Genomic DNA, 5,449 nt, shown 5'->3' on the forward strand with positions numbered 1-5,449 from the left:
ATAAAGCAATAGATCTTTCAGCCCAATTCTACTTTTTCTGCATAATCCATCATACAAAATGTAATCAAATGGAAAAGTCTCTTTTTAAAACTTGTTTTATTAGTTTTAATCTTTTAACTTTATGCATCAAGCAAACATTAAATTATATGCAACATTCACTCACCAGAAGAAATTTGTTTAACATTTAAACCTATTTTCTGCACATTCCAGCACATAAAATAAAATATTTATTTGTGTTTACACTCAGTCTTTCAAATAAATGCAAGTAAAACACAGTAGAAAATAAATAAAGTCAAAGACTAGCAGTCCTGTTGCTCTATTTTCAACTGTAAAGCAGGAGTGGGGCAGGCGGAGGTTTGCCCTGGTGCAGGTGTGCCGCAGCTGTCAGTTGAAGAATCTGCGAGTTTGTCTGTGAATTTCCCATTACGTCGTAGCGTACTGTCGGTACTTGCTTGGAAGCTAAGGGGTTCTAAACTTAGACTAAAGAAGTTTTTTCCCACGCACAACGGACGCTAATGTTTTTGTCACTTTTTATGGAATCAAACTTAAAGTAAGGTCAGTTGTAACCACTGACTCATTTTAAATAGTTTAGGACAGCCAAACTACGGACCAGTTGCTAGGTTCGGCAGGGCTACAATAGAAAGCGAGGCGAATGCAGAATGAAATGGCTGGAGACAGGAATTTGAGCAGCAACAGTTATTATTTTGCACAAAAATGAAATAAACAAGACACAAATTCCACATTGACAGTAGTAGTGATAATAACCATAACAATAATAAGAAGAAGCCGGCAAAACAAAAATAACCCCAAAAATAGTCGTTTGAGCTCAATATTCAATTGTCTTTTTGTCTTTGGTCATTTGTCAAGTCAAAAATTCTTAGTCTAGTTCTTGTTCTCTTTCGTTTGTGGTTTGTGTGTTACCACTTGGGAGTCTCCGTCGAGGAAGAAGAGTAGGTTCCTCTGCAAAGTTCAGTCTGGGCTCAGGCTCGCCATCTCCATCCGGAGAGAATCCATTGGAATCCAAAATCTTAGTTCCTTCCACACGGACAAGGGAAAAAAACCTAGCCTGCACAACAATATTAACATTATTGTACACAGCCAGCTCCGTTTCTTCTCTTGTATCACAGCTATAGCTTTAGTTCTTTATCTCTTTTCACATTTCTTTCACATTACCACAGTAATACATTACATGCATGCTTTGAATATATCTCTCGTTATACATGAAATTATTTTAACCATGTAAACAACAAATGAATTTCTTGTTCTCTTTTTAACCATGAAATTATGATTAATAGGTATAACCAGCAAGATAATACATTTTTCCAATCATCCTTCAAGTATGCTAAACAAATCCTACCACAACAGCATTTCAACCGTTTTTAAACAGCAAATTACCACTCGCGAATCGGTATGAACAGAAGAAACAACTTTTAGCAACAGACTAACACATTAACTTTTCAAACCCATGGGCTAAACTCACCAAAATGTTAGAAAATTCCGCACGAGCTATCCGTGACCTGTCTCATCTATTTCCACGTGCGAAAAAATCTAGCTCATGTGAAATGATGGTCTGGTGTTTCGGAAGACGGGGCTAAAACCACCTTCAACCAATGAAAAAGGCATTTATCCCTTGTGATCCAGCAACAGAAAATAAAGTTTGCTAGAGGATCACACTTCCTTTTTTCAAAATAAATGTTTCTTTTCAAAATAAAATAATGAAAATACATTTATACAATCAAAACGAAAACAAGAAAAAAATAACAAAAGGTAGTTTTCTCTACTGGGTTACACAGTACTTCCACGCTTTAAACGCTGCACGCTCATACTCTCTCCCGCATTCGATATATGATCCATTCTTGATCTGCACACAGCTGTTGTCACGAACGTGGCACTCGCTTACATCATTGTCATGAGACACTCTCGCAAAAAAATCATGGTTTTAGTAACGCAGTAATGCAGCGTGCTTACGGGAAAGTAACAGTAATCTAATTACCGTTTTTGCAATAGTAATAAAGTTTTACTTACTTACTTAGTAATCCCTTACTTTACTCCTTACTTGAAAAAAGTAATCGGATTACAGTAATGCGTTACTGCCCATCTCTGACTGTCACACACAGGAAGTAAAACACAAACACAGTGAAAATTATGTTTAATATGAAGGTTTCCATAAAAGTATGTCTTCTGCTACTTTTTCCTGCCAAAAGAAAAGCAGAGCAAAGCAAAACAACAAAGTAAATGCAGCTGTTTCCTGCTACAATAGACAAATGCTGTGTTTTCCTTTTTATTTCCAGACACCAGTCTACCTGCTCCGCCATGATGTGCTAAAAATTGAATGCCAGTAATTGACAGAATCAATATATTCTCATTAATTCAAATAACTTTATCTGGTTAGGGTGATATTAATGTCTGCCATGATTAGAGCATTGTCTCAGTCTGCTGAGAGTGGCTGTCAATGCAGTTTTAGAGACATAAATATCCTCAACTGCTGAGCAGGTGTGCCAAACCCTGTATATTGTTTTGTGAAAATTGAAGTGATCCAAGATTACCTGATATTTCCATGTTGTTCCATCAGCCATCCTTTACTGCTTCTTTATTAGCTGTTCCCTTCCTCATTTCTCCCTCACCCTTCCCTCCTCCCGTCCTTATATATTCTGTCATTGTGGCTTTGTGTCATGCTCTATATGCACTCGGTCGTCGTGCAGACAGCCGTGTGCAATTAAAGCTGCTTGTGCAGGAGAGTTGTATGTGTAATGCTTAGCCTTGGTTCAGGAAGACTCTGCTTTGTAAAAGAATACTCATGGTATCAAATAAATCTGTTAGCTAAGTCAGAGGAAGGCAGAGTGGCTGTGTGTTACCGAGAGTTAAAAAGAGGTGGAATACGTTGGGGGAGGAAGGGAGGAAAGAGAGAGACCGGGGGGACGTGACAGTGTGACAGACAAATCAGGCTTAGAGGGAGGAGAAGAGAGGAAGATCAGGGACTGAAGGGAGAGGGGGAGCAGAGATGGAGGTCAATGCGGGGGAGGAAGTGTGGAGCGGAAAAGAGTTAGGAGACGATGTCATCCGCCAGGGTGCTACATGAGTGTGTTCAGCTCAGCGCTGTCAAAATTCATCAGTGGCCTGGAAAGTTGATAAACAGCAGCATTTTGTAATCAGCTTCAAGAAATGTAAGCAGACAGGTGTCAATTTTAACATATATTCTTAGTAGTATAAGCATTTGTTTTTAAATCTTAAGAAATTTTGACTCTTTTGGCTCTTGGTAGGCTTGTCATTACTTACTATTTAATATTGGCTATTTAACCTAGCGGTGTGGAGGGGGTGGAGCCTATTATAGCTGATATGAGGGTATACTCTCCCTGGGTCAAAGCTCCACGGGGTCAAAGAGAATTATGTATAATAATTACATCATAATTACTTATAACGGAGCTTGAAGGATTTTAGAATGCATACTCTGCATTATGTTTTTCATATATTATTAACTGGAAATAACATTACAATACAACTTAATCTAAAAAAGAAGAAGTTAATAACTGAACGCCAGCCCACCCTTTCATTGACAGAGTTTAAGAGGCTTGGAGTTTTGTTGGGAGTGAGTAGGATTGACATGATGAGGAGAGGAACAGGCCGACTGCTTTGGAAAAAAATAAAGTTAGAGTGGTAAGTTGGAGATGTTTTGGTTATGTGCCCAGAAGGGATCGTGAATATAGAGGACAAAGGATGTTGAATATGAAGAGAGGGAGACCCCAGAGAAGATTCATGGATGCAGTTAGAGAGGTTATGCAGCAAGTGAATATACTAGGGTCAGATAATATGCTATGATGACCCCTAAGGAGATGAAGAAGAAATAGAAGGAGAAGAAGGATTTTCACAAAGTTTTCCAGAAGGAAAGAAGCCAGGATTTTGATTTTAGAAGCAGGATCCAATCAAGACTTACTGAATTACTGAATGTCTATTAAAACTGAGTTTGAGCTTTATATAAGTTATTTGACAGAATTCATTTTTTTCAGTGTAAGTGACATTAATATGCAAGTGAAATAAATGCCGTACATATATTTTGTGAATTCGAGACTGTTAAAGACTGCTTTGATGCCAAAGTCGCTGACAGAATTGCAATATGATGCCTGAAGCATAAACATTTGCTCAAAGGCCATTGGTGACTAAATCAATTCATTTGTCGTGGAAAAATGACCAAATGCACACAAGCACGTGCAAATGGATACGCACGAGGTAAAAACTGCATCATGGCTGTTCTCAAACTCCCTTGTTAGCATGTCTTAGCATGTTTTGTCAGTTTTCTACAAAACGAAGATCACGACTCCTCTGATATGTGTTTATTTCTTTCACATTCATATTGACTGTTTTCAAATTTACACTGCACTGTCTTCAGGTTTCATTGCTTGGTGTTCTAGTCTCTGAGGTCCTTGTACATTTTCTTGTTACTATTAGAAGCAGAACTACTACATGTATGTCAGCAGCAGCATTGTTTGCTCTGTTAAGCAGTAGCTTTTGATTGCAGATGCACCAATTTGTTTTTGGCATGTCAAAATTGTTATTTTCCAGTGGTTGTATTGTTGTGGGACTCTGAATTATTTCATTCAAATGTTCTTTTGTGCATGTGTATTTGCGTTTGTTTGGCAATGTTTCTCTTGTTTTGTGCTTATCATACAGGATTCAGGAGGAGATGGACAGGCTAAGTAGACCAGACTGTGCAGGCAGACAACAGAGCCAGCCATGATGTTAAGCTGCTTTTTGTTATGCAGAAAAAAAAGATAGATAGCAGAACACACATACGGGAACACACACACAGATTGAGAGAGAGAGCACAAGTGAGAGAGACACAGAGTACAAAAAGCAGTAAACTGCTTGCCTCACTGCTCGCTCTGCAAACCAGTCAAGCATCCTGGTTCAGGGCTTCAGCAGCGCTTCTCTATTGCTGCCTCTCTGCTGTACCGATCAAGCATAGAATTTTATGCTATATATCATACATAATATAACATTAGACAATGCATGGTCGTCTATCCTGCTCCATTAAGTAACTGAGTTTACCTTGGTGTACTTTTTTATTGTTGGCTATTTTGCAGTGGGCTTTGGAAAAGTTTTTGTGGAGGTTTTAATTTCTAACATCTGTAGCTATAATATTCAACAGTGACAGCTATAATAAATATGAGGAGAGGAATATTTTGACATTTCTCTGGCCTTATCCTATGTGCCTATTTTATAAATGTACAGTGATATCCCTCTAAAGGTCACCATTAGATTTGCTGCGTCATACAGGAGTCACCAGAATCTAGGTGCTCGTGTGGCATAGAAGAGTATTCAGATTACATTTTCTTCTCAGTCGCTGTGAGATCCATGATCACATTTTGCCTTTTTTTCCTCAGAAGAAAACTAATCCAAAATTTTACCACTCACCAATATTTTCAAGGAGTAGAAGAAGAGAGTGAATTTCATG

At 38.2% G+C, this 5,449-nt stretch overlaps 1 long non-coding RNA gene across 1 annotated transcript; it reads right to left on the minus strand.

The window, feature by feature from the left end:
• Nucleotides 1-681: 681 nt before the first annotated feature.
• Nucleotides 682-1,547, minus strand: LOC113030927 (uncharacterized). The gene is made up of 2 exons (XR_003273666.2): nt 1,481-1,547; nt 682-1,066 (listed from the first exon to the last, which is right to left on the minus strand). It is a non-coding gene; the product is annotated as an uncharacterized LOC113030927 (long non-coding RNA).
• Between the last annotated feature and the right edge of the window lie 3,902 nt (nt 1,548-5,449).

The sequence above is a fragment of the Astatotilapia calliptera genome, chromosome 10 (genome assembly GCF_964374335.1).
Source record: "Astatotilapia calliptera chromosome 10, fAstCal68.1, whole genome shotgun sequence".
NCBI classification, from domain to species: domain Eukaryota; kingdom Metazoa; phylum Chordata; class Actinopteri; order Cichliformes; family Cichlidae; genus Astatotilapia; species Astatotilapia calliptera.